At 36.3% G+C, this 27,050-nt stretch overlaps 1 protein-coding gene across 10 annotated transcripts in view; it reads left to right on the top strand.

Moving 5' to 3' along the window:
• Positions 1–27,050, top strand: part of Zfh2 (Zn finger homeodomain 2) — a 386,236-nt gene that overhangs the window by 237,778 nt on the left and 121,408 nt on the right. The window contains exon 1 of one of the 10 annotated variants that reach the window (XM_083034262.1): positions 10,021–11,331. The exons of the other annotated variants lie outside the window; for them this stretch is intronic. The gene's annotated coding sequence lies outside the window, so the exon portion shown is untranslated. Of the gene's footprint in view, positions 1–10,020; positions 11,332–27,050 lie in introns of those variants that run through there. 10 annotated transcript variants of the gene reach the window in all.

A 27,050-nucleotide genomic window follows, 5' to 3' on the forward strand; every position in this document is an offset into this window, starting at 1 on the left:
CCGCTTTGAGACTTTTAAACTAGAGGCAAATCCGGTACCGTTAACGAGCGTATAAAAGCGAATGACATTCTACCCCGCTCTCTCTCTTTCTCTCGTTTATGGTGTCCGCTTCTCTCACTCATTGTCAGTGTACTAGCTCCCGGTAATTCCATTTTACTGCACAGCGTACTTGACACCCAAACACCCACAATTGGACCGGTTCGAGACCACACGCTAGAGAAACTTCACGCCCGCTCCGGCAACGTAATCGGCTCCGCCGGAATTTACTGTAATGTGGAAGCTGGAGGGATGATCACACACATATATGATCACTTTAGTCGGGCAAATTAAGGCTAAAGAGCGAGGAAGAAGCTCCTCGCTCATTTCGCTCGCCATTTCGCTTAATGTTCGCGGGTATGGAATTTTAATAACGCGAAAATTAACAAACGCGACGTTCGCGTCCGTGGAAAATATTCGTGTATCCCTCGCGATGATTATACCGCGAATGGGCGTGGATTTTTTCGCGCGAATAAATTATTCTCACACCTTGCGCAAATTGCGGATGGTATGTATCTTGCTGCGTCATGGGTGGGAACGGACTATAGAACAACGGGAGTTGCTCGAGTATAAGAGGATCCATCTCTGAGAGAGACTGGCACTTGATGCTCGTATAAACTGTTTATCGTTAATAATAATAATAGCGTAAAGGAGCAATAAAAGATTACGGCAATGAATAAGATAGCAACGTCCAGAGACTTCTGCGTTCAGTAGACAGACGGACCTGATATTTCCTTGACATAATATCTCTGAATGTGCGTGCATGATTCTTTTGAATTCTTGGTACTAGAATTTATCAGATAATAGAACGACATACAGACTTCTCGTATAAAGCTATTCGACATTGTTATTTATACGTTATCCATCAAACGCGTCACAAGAGATTTTATCTATTTAGATAATTATGCTGGAAAGTAAACTTTAGAAAATCAATATTTTATTCTGACAATTTATTTCTACCGCAAACTACGAGAGTGTGTAACGAATATTATACAACAATTATAAATTGCTTAAAGGATATTATTAACATATCCCATTATTTTGATGAACGTTTATGTATATAAATCATGCGTAATAAATTGCTAAATAATTGTCATTTATTTATCATAGACACACTTCACAGATTGCCTATAAATATAATTTCTTAAATCAAAAACTTTTTTTATCTTCTCCAAAACTTTTCAGAGTAATATACTTACATTATGTCATATCGATACTTGTCGAAGTAATACTGATATTTTCCGATGATAAATGAAAAGTGAATTGACTTTGCGTCAAAGATTACTGATCCTTCTCGACGTAGATCTCGTCTGCTAGTCTAGTCGGACCGGCCAAGTACCAGTGACGTCATTGCCCTTTCGTTTTATCGCGAGTTACGGTCGCGGGCTTGGGGAAGGTCAGGGTTACTCTCTCTCTTTCTCTGTCGGCCCCCGAACGTCCCGATTCCGCCAATGTATGTGCCGTGACCATACATGACTGTATCTCGGTGACCACACGGAGGCTCTATACACGCGAGACCGCGCGCTTGTGCACGCTCACGGCACGGCCCAGCACGTGGTGTACGTACACCTAAGTACATAAGTATAGCCATAACCGCCAGCTTCGTGAATGGAGGAGCGGCGGACGATCAATGCCCTCTTACGTTTATCTACCGCTTTTATGTGCGTTCCGCTCGCTATTCTGCTTTCCGGCGACATGACATGACGACGCGGTCAAAAGCTCATATCACTATAGAAGAAGGCCGTATATGACAAAAAAAAAGATAACATTTCTTGAATTCGTTCTAAAAAATTTCTGTTTTAAAGAAGCAAACTCGTGCATATATATAATCGATATGGATTTACAAAGTTCTGTAAAGTGACATAATGTCGAATTGTTCAGACAGACTCACAGCGCATCAATCAAAAGAAACAAAAAGAGACGGGGAGAATATAGGTATGAATATATTTTAAAAAATAAAAAAAAATTGTAGATATATAAAATTAATATAAAATACAAAAATATAATAATAGAAGTAAAAAGTTTAATTGCTTTTCATTTGAAAATGAGAAAAAGAGAGACGAATAATCTATTGAATCTGCTGCATCCTCTATTATAAAAGCTACGAACACTTTCTTGATTTTACTTTTAATATTTTATAAAATAAAGACTTTTTTTTATGATAGGAAAGAAATTCACAGTTGAATATGGAGAAAAGGAAAGAAAGAAAATGCTATTGCTAATGATAAAATATTTTATTTTAAGTTTATTAAGAGAGAGCGGTAAGAAACTTGAAGCGATTCATTTGTGTATGGGAGCTTCAGCTACATATATTTTGCATTCGACGCTTCTTGGTTGGAAGCAACACGGTATATCCGACCACACTGAATAAAACTCACTCGAGAACATGAGGCTATACACTATTATAGTTTATATCTTCGATCCGAGCGAATAGGATTACCACCCGCGGTAACTATACATATGCGCTTATAAACTATTATTATCTTACGGTCGACGCACGTTTATGCACTATGTCGCAGTTAGTCTGATCGATGCTTTACTTTGTTCTGGCAAGGAAGAATGCTCGAGCAAAATGCGTTCGAGTTACTAAACTTTATAAAATAATATCGAACATCGTTTTTGCGATAAAGAATCTTATTAATATATCGAATAAAAATATCTTGAATAAGAAATGCAAAAAATTGCAAGAGTGTCATTTTTTCTATTATGTTAATATGCGATTTATAATTGTGAAATATTTTAATTTTATAATTGTATTTATATATTAACAAATAATTAATAATATTTGCTTATATCTGTCTGTGATAGAAATCATAAATCATATTTTACAGAAATTTATATTTTAAAAGAATATAGAGAATCGTTAATGAAAATCAATTAACAAAGATTACCGATATATACATACTTCTTTAAATTCACAAAAAAACAAATTTATCTTATTATTTCGTATCTGATAGTGCTTAATAAAAAATTCGTGATGAGACTTAATATATATTTTGACGTAGTCTTACAATTAGAAAAATTTGATTTTAATTACATGCTCTCTCTTCTGCGGATGAAAATCAGTATCTCGTCGAGTATTAATGGAATCATTCTCTGCAATCGAGCGGTCGAATTATAGAACCTAGCGTTTACCAAGAAGGGACATACCTTCTTTTTATCTTTTGTCGGCCGAATAGTAATCGCGGGTCTATCCGGTTCCCATAGTTTCGTGCTTAGATACTTTTTCGAACGAGACGGTTATAGTCATTAAGGCCTGGCGTAAACGCAACACACGAGGACGATTCCTCGTTCCACCGACGTGACTTCGAGGTTTCTTACTACGGTCTCGATTCTCGCGTGGTAAGACACGTAGTGCCGGTCCTCTCGGGGCCACTCTCTAATTGCGACTAATTTCGTTAATTACCGTAGAGGCACCGCGTAGGGAGACCACTAATTCGGGGGTCCAACATTGTGTCTAGACCTTAAACAACATTCGCGTATCCCGCCGACCGAATCGTCGGCTTCCTCTGTTCTTCCACCTATGCGGCTTCAAACCAATTAGACGGTACCATCATATCTCCGACATTTTTGCATCTCCCCACGAACTAGGAATTAGATTGTTTCCGTTACTTCTTCGTTAATGTGCGTTTAATCAGGCATTAGTAAGAACGAGCACGTTTTATTGTCTTTCCTTTTTTTTTTCCTTTATGAAATATTAATGACTTGTTTGAAAATATTAGAAAATTAGAAGCATATCGATATATTATAAGAATGCACTAATTGTAAGAAATATTTTCTATTTTTTCATTAAGGTTGGAATTTAATAAAATTTTTCCTAATTTTTAACTTTGTCATTTACGCTTATTTCTTCTTAATGATCTTAATCAACAATGTGAATAATAAGTTTGCGAGAGAGATAATATACGATCGAAATTTTGACGTATTATTATTCTCGATGTAAACAATAATTTTATACTATAAAAAATTCAAAATAACTGAAAAATTATTAACATTTTAATGATACAACATAGTTTACAACAATTATAGATTCGATGAAATAAAGAATTCAAGATGGTTTTTTATATATTTTAAATTTTATATTTTAAAAAGAAAGGCTTGAAGGAAATTTTGAAATTTTTTAATGAAAATAGTCAAAGTATTTTAAATGGTTTAACAGCTTAATAATGGGTGGCCTTTTTTCCTTTTCTTCAAAAAAAATAAAAAAATACAAAAAATCTCTAGAGACTGGAATAAGACAATATATTTTTGTTTGTTTTATTAAAATTCTTAGGAAAAAATAGTACATATGAAAATGCATAAAAAAGAATCATAAATTTGAGAAATGTAATAAAAAATTTTTTCCCTTGTTTATTACATAACCTTTTATAGATGACATAACTATAAAACAGAAACGTAATCGAAGATATAGTATTATATTAATTATATTAAACATTGCAATCAAATCAATGCGGTCGACGTCTGTAATGTTTAAAGATATATAATCACGGGTATCGACGACTTAAAATTACGCAAAGAGGAACTAGTAACAGCCCCCCTATCACTGTCGATATTCAAGAGGGGTACAATTCGCAGTGGCGCCTGACTGTCTGATAGAGATCTGGTTTCCCTACGATTTAAAAGTTATGATGTGGACGACGGAGTGTCCAAGTTCCTCGCTGTTCCCCCCATAACTTTCTCCATATCTTCTTCTGTCGCGCCGATCTCAATGTCACTCTCTCTCTCTCTGTCTCTCTCTCTGCTACAAGTCTTTCCCGATTTCCCGAAGAAGAATTTGCTTTTACGTAGCAACCATTGCCGTTCGTCGCGTGCCGCGTGCGAGAATCATTGGTCGAACCGAGAGTATGCCCTTCGAGTTCTTGAGGGAGTCGAATAGCCCCTTCCATCAGAGGAACATACTCGATGCACACGCGACAACCGCCGGGGGTAAAGCCATGTGCACGCACATGAACCAAACATTTTCCCATCGTACCTGTCCTTGGGGGATCCGTGAGGGTGAGGTCAGGTTTCGACCTGCTAAGCGTCGACCTCGTGCGTGATAACCTAATAGAATTATGCTAATTTTTCAATACTAATATCTATGTTGCAAACATATAGTCGATGATATTAACGAAAAAGGTATTTTTACTATTCGAATGTCGAGAGAAAGTACGTTTCATAATATGCCATAATAATGAATATACATATAATTTTATATAAAGTCGTAGAAAATTAAAATAATTGAAATTAGAATAATTTTAAAATATATATTACAAAAAAATCGAATGAGAAAATGTAATCTTTCATATTAATTATAAACAAAAATCGATTAGAAATCTTCATACGCAATTATAAAAGTAATAAAATTCAACAAATTTGTTTTTCACAAATAATTATTAAATGTTTCACACATTCACTATTAGATAACACATTACGAGAACTCTATCTCTCTCTTTTAATTATATAAATACTCTATTTCATAGAAACTTATTAAAAATATTCGCACTACTTATTATTGTACATTTCTTTTTTTTTTTTTACTTTCCATGTCTACTCTCGAAGGAAGCACATTTATACAATGAAAGCACGTGGCTTTTTTTTCATTTTATACTGCAATCCCCCCTTAATCCTTGTTCCTATTGGTTGATAATTTCCGTTCAACCAATAAGAATTGATATTGGATTCTTAAGTAAAAAGATTTCTTAAGGTGTTTTCATATCCGTCGGAGTTCTTTCTTAACAGTTACAAAGAAATTTTGGTGATAAAAAACTTTTGTTCCTAAATCGTGTTTTTGAAGAAAAAATGTACATATGTGCACTTAATTACGAATCTTCATGAAGCTTGTAATCTAATAAATATTATTTAGTAACAAAGTAATGACTTAAAAACTTTAATGTAAAAGAAATCACTATTAAATTCTGAAACTTTTTTTAAATATACATTAAAATAAACGGGCTATAAGAGCCGAACGCGGATGTTTGTGCATTAGTTATAGCGAAAATTAATTTTTTGTTATAGCTTGATAATTGTACACGGGGCACAACATTTTGCTTGGTACATTGCCAAGACTTTATTTTGGAATTAATTTCAATTCGAAATTTTTTTAATTCCATTTTTCTCTGACTCCCCTAAAGATATGTTAGGCGAGAAAAATATCGGTCCGAAGTCGCTGAATCGGGAATCGAATCCGAGTCTTTCAAGCGATTTCGGATCGATATTTTTCTCGCCTATATCTTTTTAGGAGGGTCAGAGAGGAATATGGAATTTAAAAAATCTCTAATTGAGATTAATTTCAAAATAAAGCCTTGGATAGGAACCAAGCAAAATGTTGTGCCCAATTATCAAGCTATAACAAAAAATTAATTTTCGCTATAACTAATGCACAAACATCCGCGTTCGGCTCTTATAGCCCGTTTATTTTAAATATATATTTTTAAAAAGTTTCAGAATTTAATAGTGATCTCTTTTACATTAAAGTTTTTAATAGTCATTACTTTGTTACTAAATAATATTTATTAGATTACAAGCTTCGTGAAGATTCGTAATTAAGTGCACATATTTTCATTTTTTCTTCAAAAACACGATTTAGGAACAAAAGTTTTTTATCACCAAAATTTCTTTGTAACTGTTAAGAAAGAACTCCGACTGTGAAACTCCGGATATGAAAACACCTTAAGAAATCTTTTTACTTAAAAATCCAATATCAATTCTTATTGGTTGAACGGAAATTATCAACCAATAGGAACAAGAATGAAGGGGGGATTGCAGTATAAAATAAAAAAAAAGCCACGTGTTTTCATTGTATAAATGTGCTTCCTTCGAGAGTAGACATGGCAAGTAAAAAAAAAAAAAGAAATGTACAATAATAAGTAGTGCGAATATTTTTAATAAGTTTCTATGAAATAGAGTATTTATATAATTAAAAGAGAGAGATAGAGTTCTCGTAATGTGTTATCTAATAGTGAATGTGTGAAACATTTAATAATTATTTGTGAAAAACAAATTTGTCTGATTTTGAATTTGTCGAAGTTAGAAACAGGTAAGAGAGAAGTACTATTTATCTGTACTATATACTTATTTTACTTGATGTAAATCACTATGTATTACATATAAATAAAATTATCATTATCATTATCATTATCTTACACGCTGATAATGATATTTTATTTGTGTGTAATACGTAGTGGTTTACATCAAGTAAAACAAGTTAATAGAGATAAATAGTGCATTTTTTTGGTGAAAATGCTGTTTGAATGTATACAGGGTGTCCGGCAATAGTCACGCCAACCGTCGTGTGCAGATTCCTGGGATCATTTGGAGACGATTTTTCCTCAACAAAAATGTCGAGACACCAATAATTTTCGAGTTATAAGCGATTGAAAATAAAGGGTTTTTCGCAAACGAAGCCTTGTGGAAATAAAATAATAATAAATTCATATTCTTCAGTTAATTTCAGGTAGAGTTTACTTGAATAGAATTTTAGGGCTTAGTTACAAAGATACATGATGGCAAAAATTGGAAACATGCAAAAAATAATAACCTCCCTCGACATTTTCGCTGAGGAAAAATCATCTCCAAATGATCCCAGGAATCTGCACACGACGGTTGGCGTGACTATTACCAGACATCCTGTATAATACATTCTATCTCTACAAAATCTATCGAATCAACATTGCAGTTATCAGGTATCCAAGGTAGAATAATCTAATGGAATTTAATGTTTTATTTTTTACGAAAAAATGATTTGATTGTCTACTTATTACTTTTATTGCTATTTATAAAATTTTTGTAAGATTTCTGTGTCATATTGAATTACGACAAAGCGAGAAATCATAAATCTTTTTCTCGCAAAATATATTGAAATATATAAGTTTTTTTGAATGTGATCATTTATGTTCAATAATATAGATTAGCAGCAAAATACGCCGAAAACTGTTTTTTGTTATCTTGCATTAATAAATGATTGTATAACTCGTATATAACTGCATTTGTCCTACATTTAGCGCAAATGGACTTTACGACGATTGACCAAGATTTAGAATTTATTTATTAATTCACGAATTAATCGCAATTCAAAGAAATTTATTTCTTTCAATGTATTTCGCAAAAAAACTCATATGATCTCTCGTGTCTGATGATTCTGATAATAATCAGTACATCGCTAATAAAGAGTCAGAGAAACCTTAATAAAAGTTAAAATATACATTTAAGTGATGATTTTTTTATTTTTTATTCAATCTATCTATCATATTCATCTATTGTATTAAATAAATGTTATTCGAGTTTAATTAAGCAAACAAGTAATCAATTACAAACGATGAATCAGTGAATGAGCATGAAAAGATCTTAATTTTTATTTTTGCTTAGTAATTATTTAAATAAAATTATTAATTAATTATAACTATTTAGTAATTAATTATTTATAAAATTATTTATTTATTAATGCTTTTTCAATATTCGTTGATATTTGCTCATAATTTTTCATATTTCTTTACTTGGCGTCGCTATTTTTTTGCTTATAAATGATTCCCAGTTGTACACCTTACAGTTAGCAACATTGTAGTTCTAAAATGGCGGAGCCATATTCTGATTTCAAGAGCTCTTTTCGGTAAAATTTTCAGTTTAATACAGCCATCGTTGAGAAATAATTTTGTTTTAAAATTGCACTAGAACAAATTCATCACTTTAAATTAAAAATTGTTTCTAATCTTTTTTTTTGCTCATTGTCTTTTTTTGTCAATATAACAGATTATAGTCACTTTTACTCTATCAATTGTGCACAGTTTAATTTTTTTATCGCAGATAAAGAGATTTACTCTTCGAATTAGAGAACTGTGATGAATTTATTAAGAGATGTATTTATATTATATATACTCACATTATATATATCTAATATTTTTTATTCTGTCTCACTCATAATGTTGATGCAGTGCTATTAATATATGTAGCATTATGTTTATAAAAAATTGGAACAGCAGAATTTTTGAACTTATAATACAAATTATAATGCTTTAGATTATAGATGTTATAGATTTGATAACACAATTTCGTATAAAGTTTATGATGATGCAGCACACATTTACTCATTCTAAAAAGATATTTCGCGTGAAAATAATCGTGCATCAGACATATAACTGAACATTATGTGTAACCTCGTGTGATATATTGAAAGAAATCGCTGAGATATCCGATCGAGAATTCTTGATACAGAACATTTTATGAAGTTTTTGCACGTTGGGTTTCATAATATCAATCGAAAACTTATGCTAAACTTTTTATCACTATCTAAAAAAAAACCACGCAATCAACACAAGTTTATCGATATTCGAGGACGCGCAAACACTTTTCACGATTGTTAACCCCGCGTCTTATATTTCGTCGGAAGGAAATGGGCGAAAAGAAAGAAAGACGAGAAGGAAAAGGAAGGACGGATGAATTCTTTTGGTCTGACGACGTAACCGTGGCGGTGTCATCGACGTCTCCCGCGCGCCGCTCGGAAATCCTGGATCTCGCGGATCGAGCCGCACGGCAGACGATATGTCCGGACGCGTAACTGGAGGCAGAGCGAGTGAGACGGAGAAAGCATCGGGGCTACTCCGGGCGCGAAGAGGAAAGTTTACCGGAAAGATATCCGGGAAGTCGGTGCAGGGGCCGGCGGAGGAGAGTGCCAACGACGCGCGCGCGAGATCGCGCCTCTTCTCCCTCTCTATCGCTCTCCCTCCCCCACTCTCAGATACCACCGGCGACGTCCTCGTTCTCGGCTTCTGCGCTCTATTCGCGTTCAGACGGTGCCGTCTTCATGGTTTTCCAGACAAGCGCGATATACTCGATCGTGATCGTAATCTGGTGGAGGTGGTGATAGTGGTGGTGTCCAAAGGTGGTGGAGGCAGCGGCGGTAGTGGAAGTAGTGCTGGCAGCGGCGGCGGTTCCCCTTGGTAGTGGCACATGAAGCAAAGCGCTCAGAGACGCGGCGCAGCTGTCATCCCCACCAGACCTGCAAACCCATCAGACGCAGCATCCAGTATACAGCCTAGCAAACCACGCCTTGCTGATCGTGGTTGGCCACGTTGCTTCACCCTTATCGTGACCTCCCGCTGGGCGATTCTCACTCCGTGGGCCAGAGTAGGGAGAAGCGTGGTAGCGGCACGGCATACAGTGGAGATGGTTGATGGTCGATGGTGGGAAATGGTTTGAGCTGGTGAGCGCACTTCACTTACTCTGCTTGGAGAGGGGCGGAAGCATCCGGCCGCGGAGGGGCGGGGAAACCCACAGTTCGGCGGCGCGACCCGACGTGGGCACTTCGCTCTGTCCGGCCTTTCCTTCATTAAAATATTATTCGGTGCGTGAGAGAGGAGAGAGCCCGCGCGAGAGCGTTACCCGTAATCGCGCTACGAACAGACGTCACTCTCGCCACCCCCTCGTCGGTTTCGCACGCGTGTTCGCGCTCAGCGAGGGGTTGCTTTTTCCGGATAAACTAATGTGTTAGTGTCTTTTGTTTTCGTTCGTTCGTTTAGTCGTAATGAGAAGAATATATGAAAGGCAAACAACAATACAGAAAGAGAATCTTATTGTTACTGGAAGAAAGGATCTAAAAGAAAGCGAAGGATTGTATCCTAATATCTGAGACAAATACCTATTAAGCTGAAAAAGAAGAAAGATTTCAAGTCCAAACAAAAACAGAAACAATTGCTGCAGCTTGCATGGAAACAATGTTAATGCATTGAATGTGTCTCCATTCGATTGTGCGAATTGATTGGTGCCGAGAAGAAACTAAGTTTTAGGGACCAAGGAGTCACCGATACCAGGGTATATATTTTTTTCTCCACGCGTGTATCGAATATATATTACTAAAGTGAGAAATCTCTCACTGAGAGACTATTCCATGCAAAGAGCAGTGAAAGAGATCGTCTTAACTGTTCGATGAATTCTGGTATCCGATCCGTAGATTGTCAAATATGCTGTGACGTACGTCAGTCGATGCTACGAAACGTCAGAGAGGTTCATCGGTGCTCGAATAATGAACTCGCTCGTTGGCTCACGGACGGTCCTCGAAGACTGTGTGTTGTGTGTGCTCCAATATCGTTCCTTTCTACGTTCCTATCGCGCTTCCTCCGTCCGTGGTTCCTCGATCTGCGCAAAATAGTGGAAACTCGATTAAAAGTGCTGGAAAGTGCTGGACGCTGTTTATATCGACGAGGTTCCCTACTAGGCCGAAAACAAAAGATCGTGTGCTTTGAAAGTACAGTGAGAATCCAAGGGTGCGAGTTTGGCTGCCGGCTAAAAGGGAAATCGAGAGCTTTCGGGATATGAACCCAGGTATGTGACGTTATCTTCCCATCGTCTCATGCTCTCGTCATCGTCAAATGTCATCTTGATTAACGTGGTTCAGAGGTGTTATCTTTATATACGTCGTTTTGCGTTAGCATTTTGTTGGTCGTTATTCAGTGAGTGGAAAATTCGTCGTGCAATATCGTGGTAGCGTGTTGCCAAGAGTGCTGAAATGTTTCTTCTTCGTGATAGGCCGAAAATCTTATGATGTAGTGAAAACGCTAAACGTCAACGTAATTCTTGTATCTTTTCAGTTTATTACTTAAAGTGAAAGACACGCCATTTGTTTTATAACATCAAAATATTGGGTCGTAAAGTTTAATTGATAAATTGCGCTGTTATCAAGAAAATAATAAAAATTATAAGGATATCACAAAATAATTTACACATCTGTAAAAGTCTTTTCGCCAACTTCTAAAACTCGTTGAATAATAAATATTAGTCATAATTTGATTTGAAATTCTCTACGAATCAAATCACTTTAATACTTCAATTTTTAATTTATTAATGATTATATTGTGCGTTTTGATTCGTGCGTCAAAATAAATGTGATTTTTTAACAAGAGAAATAGAGAGAAAAATGAAAAATTTTGCAACTTCGAATCCGCATAATAAATATCGAACTAAATTTAAATCGGGATGATACGAGATCAAAATCCAAGTGCTAATTGTCATGTATTAATTAGTTCTTCCAATTCGTCAACGTTGAATTTTCGTTCTAAAAATACGCACAATCTGTTATACTCTGTCTATAAATCATGCCGCGTAAGAAATTACTTTCTCTTCCTCCATGTGACTTCAATGTGTATCGTTCAGACTGAAGATATTTGATGTACCGAAAAAGGCGTTGAAATTGTTCCTAATTACGGTTCCTGTCTAACGCTACGCTAGCTAGCATGTGAAAAGAATAGTGTCTAAAAAGCATCTCTTCTTCATGTATGTCCCACTTGTGATTCTCTACGGTATTATTTCGAATTTTCAACACGTTGCAAGTAGCAGGCTTTCGCTAAGAATTTAGGAATCTCTCATCGGCTTTCGTTTCACAATGTAGTATTACGATTTCTTCTCATGCCGATCGACGTTACGTTAGTCAATGCTAACCAATCTCAACTTTCCGCTCTTACTTTCCGCTCAAGGAAATTTATCTTAAATATTAATCACATTGGCACCTAGCAATCGATTATTTCGCGAAGATAAATGATACGAAAAATCATTTGATCGTGACAGGCATCGTCGAAATTTTTACAGATCGAAGACTGTTACAGCGTAGCTATTACAAATTCAAAAATTTTGTCATACATGTTTGAAGAACGTATATTAACAATTCTCGGTGTTGTCATTTCTTTGACATCTCAAAGCCTTATGTCGTAATACACGATTTAAAATATAGAAATACTACACAATAATATTATACAAGCGCATGATTCGCATATGCGAAAACGTCAAATTCTTCGTCGATGTATAGGAAGAGAGCACACGTTCGATAAGATTTTGTGCGGTGAGAGATCGCAATGAAAACGTGTGCGACACCGGACTTTCGATACGTACGTAGATCGCATCAGAAGGTACGATATATACCCGTTAAAAAGCGAAATATTTATTTAGATTTTAGATATCGTGCTCTTCTTCTCGCCGTTATTCTCTTATTTTCGGAAAAGCGTGTTTAGATTCACCGAAAATGTCAATGATGCGAACGATGTCCAGTTAAAACGTCAACTGTCAAACGCAACTGTTTCATTTACTCCTTACGCAGACGATCTGTCATTGCAAACTCACAAAATCGAAGATCTGAAATCTTAGGAAAAATCATATCAGCCTTACAAATAAATAAAATTGTACATAATAAATTTTAATCAATATTTGATAAATTCGAACAGCTCGTTCAAGTTCGAATTTTAATAAAATAGGAGAGTAAAGTTAAACAATAGCTGTCAATAATTGTATTATGATATATGCAATGTATAAGAATATGATCGAAATCGAATATTCTCTTCGCTTTTAATTACAGATTTATTTATTCGAGACACTCAAAATTTCTAAAGAAGCATTGACAAATATTAGTTATTAAGGTAGAAGTAGATATTTACTGCCATTTTCTTCAAGATTTATTCGCAGAACAAAGTTATGATTTAGGCTTAATTGCAACTCACAAATATTTTTTCCGGCGTTAACGATTAATTTAAGCATGAACTTTTTCGTGAAAAATACAGACAGAAAAAAATAAGAGAGAGGGAGAGAGAGAATTCATCGGATTCAATGATGTCGCGTTGTCGATACTTCTTGTATGTACATTACCGCGATTTATTCCCGCGCCCACACAATCATAGTACTAAGCGTTTGTCGACGACTAATTAAATGCGATTGATATACACGACGAGTTTGTCATTGGAAAGCGTAATTGCTGTCGTCACAGGCGCGAAACGAAAATTACGAAAAGCAGAGAAATGCGAGGAATTTATTGGTCGACTGTCCCTTTCCATTTTCCATCATTATTCCGCGATCGTGAGAAAATCGTGATGCGGCGGATTGTTGATTGTAATTAATAGTCGCGGCTGGAATTATTCGTTATTAATCGGTGATAGTTAAGACGAGAGAGCACACAACGAATGTGCGCACTATTAAAAGCGATATTTCACGACGGCATCCAATCGCGTTTTACATGTTCCACTTATGAAAGCGATCTCGGGACATTTGCGATAGTGAAGCATAATTCGCGTCACGGACGTTTACTTAATTGCGATCGTCTTGACGAATGATGTATGGAATACGAGAATTAATTAGAATTAATCAGTATAATTAATAAATAAATATTTAGAATTTCGAGAAAGAAAGAAATCTTAAAAATTAAAGAATAAAGAACGAACAAATTTATTACGATTATACGAGGATACAATAGCCACCGTCAACTTGTGTGTGTGTGTGTGTATATATATATATATATATATATATATATATATATATATAACCATTTTTTACATTTAAAAACAATTATTGAACAAAAATTATTAAGAAAGATATTAAATTATTATTAAAAAAATTAAAAATTTTTATTTAAATTTTATGTAACTTTAAATTAATAAATACTTATTTAAATACTCACTGTTTATACAGGCAATATTTAGACTATAGAAAAGTATGATAAAAATCTATCAATCTTTTTCGTTAATATAAATGTTCCAAGCAATGTAGGCGTGAAAGTGATTTCTTCTAAAAGGAAGGCACAAAACAGCGGTTTCTTTTTTCACAGTTTACGTGTCGGATTTTCTAATACTTCTGCAATTTGTTTAGTCGGATGAGAGAGGGAGGTAAATAATTCCCCGGGGCTAATTAATTACGATAGCATGAACGCTCGCATAGGGAACATTCGCCCGTTTGCTTTCTCTATATCTAATTAGACCGAGTAAGCTTAAACGAGTATACCAGGTTTTTTGCCGTCCATCCGCAGTTTCGCAATGTCGATTATTTCGCAAATGCATTAATCAATGTTCTTTTGCCAAAAACACTGACGCGATTGCAGGAAATAATCTCACGTAGAAAAAAAAACAACGCGCAATATAAAATTACTCATATATTATTTCCTATTTTCTGTCAATTAATATTATAGAGAAAAACGTGTGATTTATTCGTACACTTGCGATTTTGTAATATATTAATAATTACGATCGTATAGCATTTGTTATTAATAATGCGATGTTAACAACTCCTAAGCGCATCTCATTTTGGTCAAGTATGGACGGACAAAAAAAAATCTGATTGAGATTAAGTGACTCATTTCGCCCTGGACGGGGCCCCATCTCAAAAGTCGAATCCGCGAAATACATTTAACGGCCGTTCTTACGACGATAAATCATTAGAGGATTGGTGGATAGAATATCGCGCGGGGCCGAGCATGCCGTTATCGCCGTGGCCTGAGCCACGACTTGGAGCTCTCTCGCGGAAGAACGGACGGCAATTAAAATAGCCATAATTTATTATCTCGCTTTGTGTGTAACTTGCTTATCTGCGGCCGTGCGGAGGCGCGAGGTTCGCGCGACAATTAAAACGCTCGTTAAAATATTTTTTTCTTTTTTTAACTTTTGCACGCTGGCGGACTTTATCGCGGAAATCCAATCGCGTGCTTCTCTCTGTCACAAGCGGTTGACGAGTTATCTCGCTGGCGCCGGTAAGTCGTCGAATCCGACGGACACGACGCCGCGCGTTGAAATCACCGCGACGCCCCGCGCCGAAAAATTAACCGCAGTAATCTCAATTACTCGAAATTTGAATAAAAATCATACATCTGTATGTTCGGCGCATGGACTATCTCTTGCATTGCATCTAAAATAATATATCTAAAAAATAAATTATAAATTTATATACAGAGATTTTTTTATCAAAAAAGATATTTAAATAAGAGATGGATCATATGTAATACTTTTGTGAAAATTTTCGTGATTTACAACGTCAGAGTGCGTAGATAGATATTTAGTTTAAAGTAACTGTGAATAATTTAGTTATGTATCTATTTAAAAAATACATTAGAATATAACGTGATAATTAGTAATGCATTTGAAAGAATTATAGGTCTTCAAACACGCGTTACTTCCACAATATTTTTCAAAGTTTCTAATGTCCAGATTTCCCCCCAATGTTTATCCCTTCTATCTTAAAATTCTATCTTTAAATCTTGCACACACACATCTCTGTCATTTCGATATAAAAATATTTCCTTTAATTTTACGACTCCCGCCTTGATTGTCTGATTCGTGAATCGAAGTACTCGTCACAATCTTCATTCGAACATGGTCGTGCTTTCGACGACGATTCGAAACGTAATTCTGTTATCTCGCGCGATCGAGCTCCATTATAAAACAGCTCTAGATACTTTCTCTATCTGAAACGATCAGTCGTTTAATGGACATTCCGAGCGGGCGGGCTGCGAGGGGCCGGTTCTCGATTTGCGCCGATTCAATTAAAAACGAGGGCGTTCATTCTTCGGCCCGCACGTTTATCGCGCAGTCGCGTTAATTGACACGACGACCGTGATCGTCGGCATTAAGCGAAGAAAAAGTAGTCAAGTCCGATCGGTTTGCAACGAAACGGACATGCCTAGCTTACGAGTGGCAGCGATACGCTTCGTCCTTAAGGCTAACAATGCAAGACGTGAATTATGGTGATCGCTCGCGTCAGTACATGAATTCTCGACGAAACGCGCGTAAATTCTCGAAACCAATACTTAGTATGCGAAATAATTGACGTATACTATTTTATAAAGAGGCTTGTTCTATTTTTCTTTGTCGTTTATTATCCAAAGGAGCAAGTTGACGAAGAAAGTTTGTCACATTCCTAAAAAAATTTAGAAATCTCCATAAATAAATTATTAAGATAATAAATTTAGAATTATGACAATTTTTAGTTGTAGTTGAAAAAGATATAAATTTTTTTATAGCTCTTAATCATGCAACTAAATTTGTAGAGTTGAAAATAATATATCTGATCTCTTTGTGAAATCGAAATAGCTAATATATAGAATACGTTCTAACAGCGACATACAGTCTGTGTGAAAATAACAGTAGTTTATGTCTAGAGGATATATCTAGCGCTATTTATATATATATATGACTCCATTTGAAAACATTTATACTTCAATAACAGCACAGTTTTTTCTGCTCTTTGCATAACTTCGAAGTATTTTCGGACAAACCGATATATCAATTTTGCATTCTTCAATAGCAAAGCAATATCAAATCTATATGTATAATCTGTATTATCTCATCGTATATTCAATGCATTAAAATTTATACTATGCTATTTATAAATCGTCCAGATTAAAAAAAAAATATTATATGAATTTTAAGTCTCCGTTTACTAATACTAATAAAATTAATTCAATACGACACTCTTTATTAACGTGTAGTTAATATCAATAAATTAACATTACGATCGAAAGATCGCTTGTTATGTTAATTTGGGATATATCACGAGACTACATCGCAAAATTCAATGACGCGTAAATTAGGGTTGAACATGCAAAACTCGGACTGGCCTGGAATCCGTGATATTCCGCGCTCTACTGAAAAACACGTGACGACTGATTCGAGGACACGAAGCAACCGTAAAATTTTACGTCGTCGATCGAGCGCCGATGCGACGTATGCACGCCTGCCATTACGTCGCTGCACCTAATCGCAAAAGCGAGGGAAATAAACGCGCGCATCGTGAAATCGAGTCGAGCATGATGCTTGCTAATGCGAGCCGCAGTCGATTCTAAAGTTAAAATTACTGAATTTATTTTCTCGCGAGTTTTGTTATTTTTGTTTATTATTCATAAGATGTTTTTTTTTTTATTTTCGTAATAAGCGTTTATCGCGTAATAAGTTTACAACTTTCTCGTTTTTGTACGCACATTTTCTTACGCATACATTGCGTGTGTTTACTCCATTAGCATTAATCTCAATTTTTACGCCGCTCGCGAGAGAAATCGTGAGAGATAATGAAACCGGGTATATTGTATATATATATCGATGTAATTACATTATCTTCGTTCGCGTGATAAATTGGCTCCCGCTATTTTATTCAAACCGGCATAAATATATTGTAGGATAATATCATCCGATGCTAAAATTGGTTTCCGAAATGTAATGATATCGTTACAGCTCGCAATTTCGGAGCGTAGCGATTATTCCGCCGTAGATTTTGACATCGATGGTAAAGAAAAAAAAATGAATGTGACTTGTCGCGACGTTAGCGTTTAACTGCACGTGGAACTGCATCGGCTTTACTAATAAGCACAATTTATAATGAACGGGGCGGCGTAGACCGTCGTCTGTCTCGTCTGTTCGTCGATTAGGAATTCCCGTTTCGTGCTTGCTCTTAGTTCTCGAACCACTGTGGCTTTCGCAGCGCTCTAATCTCGTATTCATAAAGAAGAAGTCACCCTCTCTCGGGTAGATTTGCATGAAATTCATAGAAATAAGTCCGATTGAACTGTCAGTTATCACCGCTGCTTGCGAACGCATCTCGTAAATGTTCTCTCAAAATTATTTTTCAAGCCGCGACAGTCGCTTCTCTCCCTTGAAGGGTTCTTTTATCTCTAACGTTACATACAATCTCTCTTTGCTATTAAATCTTCTTTTGAAGTTGCATAAAGCATTTTTTTTTCTCCCTCGAACATTTTTGTTAACCAATCTGCTACCAAGATTTTCAATCATTGTATAATTATCATGACAATTTGTTAAACATTTGCAAAATTCCAAAACAAATTGAAAAATTAAGAAATATTTTTTGATGAAAAAATATTTGAGTAAAAATTATTCTTTTCAAATTTTTTTAATTATATACTTTTATGAAGTAATATATATATATATATTTTTCAATCTTTGTATTTACTATTACATATTTTTAGTATGTTATTTTTCTTTATGTTTATGCATCAATATTGTTAAAATGTTATAAGAAAGATTTATATTTACATCTTTTTATATTACTGTTTGTAGAAATTATTCTTATATTGTTCTATTGAATGCATTCATTTTTATTACATTCAATTAATTGAGTGACATTTACTATCTCTCTATGTATATTTTTTAAATTCTAACTTACACAAAGATTAGAAAATACACTCGGTTGATTTTTTATTATACGAATTTTCTCTTATGCGATTTGCATAAAATATACGATTACAATTGGAGTTGCCGGGTCGGAAAGGGTTAAGCACATGGCACGCGCGTGTAAGGAAGTATTCATCGTCGTGTGCTTCTGAAGAGGAGGCATCTCTCTCATCTGATATATTTACATAAAAAATTCGTAGAAATTTTGACGTAAGGGTTGATATACTGACATCGAAAGAGAAGAGAGAGGTTTCTCTGTCGCGGCGGCAATAAACAGATGTTACTTAAGAGCACGCGCGAGCTACGCGTATAAAGGCTCGAGATCCTCTTGCACGCGTGCAACGCATATATTCGTCATCGTTGCATTGTCGCTCGCGTGTGCCGGGCATACGTCGGAATTCGTTGGTATAATTTAAGTACATTTTCAACCACGGATTTTTGGCCTGCCTCTTTTCTTCCGTCAGACGGGCTTTACGGAAATCACTTCGCGATAGGGTCCAAATCAACATATACGGATAAAACCACTAATACATTTCGCCCGGCGTCGCATATGTCGTAAAAAGAAAATTAAAAGCGGTCGTAAATTATTTTGACGTGAAACGCATTGATTTTAGGGAAGCCCGGTCGTCGTAAAACTCCGCCGAGCAGAATCAGATCTTTCCTTTGAATCGATCGTTCCGCTCTTTCGACTAGAACAGGTAACTGCGAGGAGTTTGTCGTTATACTTCATTTTTAGTCACGAGCGGCGAAAATCTGCAAGTCTGCGATCTATATTTTTTACGGAGACGTATAATTACACGTCATTAACTATTGCTAATATATTCGATGCGGGCGCAACAATGGACAAATGCTCTTTTGTAATCGCGACTTCTTCGCGAAAAAATTTCCGTCGGAGAAATCGGCAATTATTTATTTATCCGATGACATAAAAATCGTGCCGATATAATATCATAGATATATTGTAGTATATATTAGATAAATCGAAAAATTTATACATAATATAATGTATGTAAATGTGAACGGTAGCAATTTAATAATATTTTACTTGCTTCCATGTATCAATCTATTTTTTTATTCTATCGTAAACATTTATATCTTAATACCGCTAAAGTTATGGCTAAAATATTTTTATCATGAAAACGTTTTTAATAATATACTCGCAATATAATGCAAATTATTTGCATGCTAAAGCCTGATAAACCTCATATCTGCAATGCACTCGACATTAAATGATACAATGCAAGTGTGCATTGAACTGAAAAGATTAAACGCTGATAAAATACAGAAAATCGAACGTGTTGGACAAAATAACATAAGTCCGATTGGACCGGTGTTTTCTCAATTTTCGTTCAGTTTTGGGTTCATTTTTTTCTCTTCTTTATTCTTCTTTTCCGGAAATCTACTGGTCCATATATAAGCAGCGCGTTCTTTACGATCTTTCCAGCAGTCTCCGCGATACTGAGCGACACGGGAGACAGAGGGAGCGAGAGAGAGAAAGAAAGAGAAAGCCGTGAATATGACTGAGGCCTCGGTATTAGGCGCCTTTATGTCGGGCACAATGCCGTTTATTATCATAATCTATTATCACGGCTTATACGCGTACGCGTCCGTTACTAACGCAAAGCCCGGGTAGCGGCCAATACACCGCGCGAGAAATCCTTCCAAGCTCGTTACCCGCCTTCCTCTCCGCCGCTGGCCCTTCGATGATCGCTCTTGATTACTCCGTTCCGCGTCGTTTCTTTTAAACCACTTTCCCCCACGTATCATCTCGCCTCGGCAAGGAATTAAAATCGCCATAAACGCTGCAGATCAGCATTCCACGTGTCTTCCGGATTGAGAAATTCTTCAGGATTGTTGACTAAACTATAAATATGTAAACTATAAATTCTCCACGCTGACATTTACGAATTGTCTTCTTCTATAACGATTACATGAAATATTCGTAGTCTATATAATTTTAATATTAATTTTAACTATCACATCCGCAACATGTAAATTTATTGCATACATTCACCGTGCATTATTTAGTCTGGTTGAGACTGAAGGATAAAGGAGCACCTTAAGATATAATATCATAAAAATCTTAAATCTCGAGGAATGTGCGTAGATACGCGAGCAACACGCCACAATACTCGGTACGGATTAATTATTCGTAACAAGTCCCGACGAGAACTCGCTCTTGTCCCTTAATACGGGCATCGAACGTCACGGGTAGGATTCTCCGAATACGTCGTATGTGTCTGTGTGTACGTTTGATTAATATAAATCAGTCGCGCGGCCGCTAATGGCTCGCGCGGCAGATGTACAGTGTAAAAGTACAGGTATTAAATACCGCTTAGCATTCTCCGGATTGTCCCGCACGCACGATTATGTGCTCTCTTATCTCCCGCTCAAACATTCATCAAGAAACGACGCGTGACATAAGTGCACGCACGGACGAGCCGTGTAGGATCGATTGTCGACGCTAACGAATTTTATTCGCGCGTCTCTGATTTTTCGAGTCAAAGATCCAGTCTTTGGATGCATTCGATCGCACATTTAATGCAACGTAATCTTTCTCTGGTTTTTTTATCATTTTCTCACTTTAAGATTGCTTGCAATTATTACGAAAGCATATTAGGTTCCTTCAACCATATCGCGTAAGAATTAATTTTGTATTTTCATGACAGCATTATTAATTCACGAATATTACACGTTTGATTGGTATTTATGATCTTTCAAAAATTTTAAATTCGATATCGAAATTGAAATTGAAAATTTCAGAGTTCGCACGTACAAGCTCTCACCTATATAATTAACATAGTTTTCCCTATTATTCCGTTCATTATCGATCCGGCGTGCATGACGGTTCATCGAGATAACAGATCAATTTTCTCTCTCGGTGAAATCTCGTGCGCTGCTTATCCGAAGATTGGCCGAGCTCTCGGCGTCGGGTTTTACCAACAAATTGAGCATTCCAGGCGTAATTGCGCTCATTACGCGCCTCGCTCTTCGGTCGTCCGCGCGAGAGCGTCGCCATTACGTTCCGAAAGCGCGTTATTAGCGTAATAATATCGATTAGCGCCGTTCCCGAAATCTCGTCGTCGCGTTCGCGGTATTTTCGATCCGCTCCGAGCTCGCCGAACATGATGACGCGAGTCTACGGTTTTGATTCATTATGTCCCTTTTCTCTCCCTCCAAGGTGTTTATTTTATTTGATAATTATCGCGCGAATGTATGGCTCTGACCAGTGGTGAGAGATGCAACAGCCGGCTGCAACCACGAATGCTCCACGGTGGTCATTAGTAGCTTAATTATATCTCAGCAGCGATTATTCCGGTATTTCTGCGTATATATATACATACATATACACTTTGTGTGCGTTAACCGGGGGTTGGCAGATTGAAGAGAGAGAAGGGGGGGAGAGGTTAAAGAGAAAGAGAGAGAGAGGCGGGAATACGAGCTCGTGGTGGACTATAAAGGCCATCCTTGGACGGACCCTCGTAAAAACGCACTTTGTTGCCTCCTTAAATCCTGATAATTCCACGCTTCGCTTCTACCCGCCGATTACGGCGTAATCGCGTTTCGGTGGGCTTCCCGCGCTCTCTATATGTGGAAGATATTTTTGCGTCGTGGTACGAGATCGTGGCCGTCATCTCGGATTAATTGCCGTAGCTTTTGTCTCGGGGGCGATCGATCGATCGGGTTTTAATCGGAAAACCGGGGACGACACGAATAACTTTTCATCGAGAGTCTTGTATTACGAGTAAGAAATTTGCATACCGCGATTATTCATTGACAATCAAACCGTTCTGTTTACAATGTCAACGTTATAAAATTATCTCTCCCTTTCTCTTTTTCTCTCTATGTTTTTATTCTATTTTATGCACGCGTTAATATATCGCGCATTATTATTTATCCCGACAACAATCATTGGATCTCACGACCCGTAACCATACGTAACTATACGAAATAATGCAAAGCAAATAGACGAAAGGAACGACAGTTTGTAGAGAATCGAAGTGAGCGAACAAGAGAAGACAGATACTTGGTTTTAATCCCCGTGGAAAAGTCGCCGTGCCGCGATTTGCATTTGTTAACGCGGCTTTAAGCCGCAGTCGAATGATCTTTCCGGGTTCAACCGGTTACGGCAAGCCCTTTTGTTGCATTATTAGCTACCTATTGTAGAGCAATATCAATGAGTGCCGAAACGGATATACGGACACTCTTAAAGGGCGAGCGATCGAACGAAATCTAGCTATCGGTATTCACAAATTAAAATTTCTTTGTAAAATATATTTTATTGTATATAAAATACGTCTGTATCTCTTCAAGTTGCAGGTGCATTTAATTACAACAACTCGACGTGCCGACATACACATTGATAACACATACAAATTCATATATTTCAAATTGTGCATAACGTATTCTTTAAATTAAAAGATACTGATACTGTCTTAAACAGCGCGAAGAGAAATCGAAATAATAAAAGTTAAGGCGACGATGTCGAGGAACAAATCGATATTTATCGCCTGTGATCGTAATAATCTCAGGCAGGTTGTCCTGTGTCGATCACAAAGAGTACCCTCATAGTGATTTTAATTGCCTCCATTATACACGACTTCCCGACTGTAGTTTCTCAATTACATCGACTTACACTTAGCTCTACGTGTCGCGTCGCGTGTAAAAGAACGGTAGGTTACTCCGCTGTTTTCTTTCTTCCTCTTTCTCTTTCTTGCTCTCTCTATGTGCTTAATTGAAACGATTGTCGAATATACTGCGTAACGTGACAAGCTCCGTCACAATATTACGATTTTGTGCTGCTACACTGTCAATTAGAGGAGATCCGATTGCATCCGACTAACATCTCGAGTGTAACGGACGTCGATAGGCAACTCGATTGACTTGAATCTCAGTCTTTTTCCTCGATATAAACGAGAATAACGTAAATTAATATTTAATACTAGACCATTATAACGAGAATAGTTCTTTTACGTGGATATTTCATGTGAAACATTATAGAAAGAGTATGAGTATGCAATTTATTTTTAGCTCATCATTTTATGTCTCCATTATTTTATGTGTATAGGTATATTTTCTTGTAGTTTCTGTGAAGATGCAAAGAAAATGGAGAACAGTATTTATGTCTTTCAATCTCAGTGAGAGAATATAAAGTATATCATTTATTTAAAATAAAATAAAAAAGAGTGAAACTAATTGCTAATAAAAATTAAATGTTAGATTGTGTATTTTTATCGCAGATTATCAACAGATTTTATTCTTAATTACATATTCAGAGTAGATTGATTACATTACATAGAACCTTGTGTCTTTATTGTACATTAATATCTATGCATTGCGCATTATTATTCATGCACACAGCCATTGTCTTTGCGCTTTATAACTCCTCGCAAACTGTTCGTAGTTTATCGATGACGACTCGTTTGATTAAATCGAGTTGCATCTTATCAATCTGAAGGTCAAACGTCGCGACGGATAAAAAAAGTCCACCGCTGACATTCCGAAATGCATTACGATCGATCTCGTGGAATTTGATTTGTCGATCGATACTCTCGGCGATGTCGCGTTTAACAGATTCCCCGTAGCCGACACCTCGTGACACATAAACTGCAATTTGCGGCTGACTTAAAAGCATTTCCTCTTTCTCTCTCTCTCTCTCTCTCTCTCTCTCTCTTTCTTTCTCTCATTTTTTTCTTTACATCGGGATGCTCCTGAGAACTCCGTTATTCTTTTGAAAGACGATTCACAAAAGTGATCTTGCACATCGTCAGGTGCATAATCGATCCAAACAAAAGTGGAAAAAATTGCACGCACTTTTGACAGGATATCCACCGATCTGCTTACAATTATTTTCTCAATCAATATCCTTAAATTTAATCTAGATGAATTAAAAAATAAGAGAGAAAAACAAATTTATTATATAAGTAAATTATAATTTTAATTTGATCACATTGTTACGAACTTGATTTCAATAATATTATACTTATCATGATGAATCTGTTATGTATTCTTTTTCTAAGATCGATTTTATTGAAATGAATTGTCGTTTATCGTCAACGGAAATTTACTGTAATAATGCAGGATTGCGCTTCATGAATTACCGCGCTAATTGATGAATACACTTCGTTGGTGCCGCTGTTACGTCTGTTTGCGATCACTGATGGTATCTGATTAAGTTCTGACGAGTGCGTTCGCACCTTTTTTTTACGCATTTATCTCGCGACGTGGAATATATAGTAAAATTAAGTGAAGGAGAGAATTCATATATGGCATTGAACTTAAAACACTAAATAAATGCGAGTCGCTCTTATTAGCTGTCCATGCGATCGGTAGATCATCATTCGTGAGTCCCGTGTTCCCGAGGCGCGACGGAGACGAGAAATGAAATTAAACGATCGTCGTTACGCGTTTAACGCTCGTAAACGCCAGAGCGCGTAATTTAGATCGCTTTAAAAATTAAAACGTCCGATGTGTCGCGAGAGAAAAAAGGCAGAGCAGAAGAGGCACGTCCACGAATAATAACGCGCAGCCAACTCATTAGGGTATGCAAATTGTCGAAAATGAAGAAATATCTATGCTAATTGTCGATCGCGGTCGCGTCTCTCCAATCACTTGGTTTATTAATCAGCTTAACGCGCGCGCGGCTTATGATTTCTAAATCTCAGGCCGATTACGCCTTCTTTCTCCTCCACCCTCTTTTTTCCCCTGCCTCTTTCGTCCTGCTTCGATTCGATGGTACCACCCAGAAATCTCGTGTGCGCCGACGCCGCTATTAATAGACGATCGTGCGGTTGGCGATGCGAACATTAATCGACGTGTCGTTATTCGTGCATACGCGCTTTGCCTGGCATGGAAAACAATATTTCAATAGTTGTCGCCCCGTCAGACCGCTCCTCCGTCTTGCTCTCCTCCTCTCTGTCTTTTTCCTTTACACTTGCCGAGGCCTCTCATTTTTTCTATCTTACTCCTTTTCTTTCTGCCTCTTTCTCTTTCTCTCGCACGAGCTATCCTCGCTGTTCTTCTTTCTTCGCTAGATCATTCCTCTGTCTCGCGTGCGGTTTCCTACGTCGATGTCTCTCTCGCCTCAGGCAGAAACTTGGGTTTGTCTCACCGATGCGAAGACAAATATGTAGATTCTAACAGCCACGTGTCTATATAATATATACTCGTATGAGCGTACAAGCTGGACTCGTTGAACCCATTCGTCGAGCGAATCAGAACCGGCAATTTCTACTAACACTCGATTTAATTCCTGGCTTATTCTTATTTTTCACGTTTTCGGATATATTACGAATAATTACAGAATAATTACAGAATAATTATAGAATAATTACTATCCTAAATAATTACTTCTCTTATTTTATCGCGTCTTCTCTTTCTCAATATATGCCTTTAACATCTTCTTAGCATAGAAACAGAGGGTTATGACTTTAGTGTTTGATTATTGTTCATTTTTTTTATATTATACTGTTTCTCATTTGTTGCATGATATTATGCATTCAAAATATTCATTGCTATCATGATGCTAAAAACGCAATGAATCATATCGAAACATCATACTGAAATGTTCATACAAAAAATTTTCTTATCACTGTGATACTTGACTTTGCATTATTATTAATAATAATTGCTTTGAGAAATTATGTCAATGTTTATAGTTTCGCTGTAAATTTAATTTTTTCTCTTTCTCAATATATGCCTTTAACATCTTCTTAGCTTAGAAACAGAGGGTTATGACTTTAGTGTTTGATTATTGTTCATTTTTTTTATATTGTACTGTTTCTCATTTTTTGCATGATATTATGCATTCAAAATATTCATTGCTATCATGATGCTAAAAACGCAATGAATCATATCGAAACATCATACTGAAATGTTCATACAAAAAATTTTCTTATCGCTGTGATACTTGACTTTGCATTATTATTAATAATAATTGCTTTGAGAAGTTATGACAATGTTTATAGTTTCGCTGTAAATTTAATTTTTTTATCGATTGAAATCATCTTTATAAAAAATACAAAAATATTGCTAAAAAAATACGATACATACAGACGCACGTATTATAAGAGTACACCATTTATCGCTTTAATCCAATATTTAAAACTTTAAGCCGAA

This window comes from Prenolepis imparis, unplaced genomic scaffold (assembly GCF_030444845.1).
Source record: "Prenolepis imparis isolate NDT839.2.m4 unplaced genomic scaffold, iyPreImpa1.0 SCAF_3, whole genome shotgun sequence".
NCBI lineage: Eukaryota > Metazoa > Arthropoda > Insecta > Hymenoptera > Formicidae > Prenolepis > Prenolepis imparis.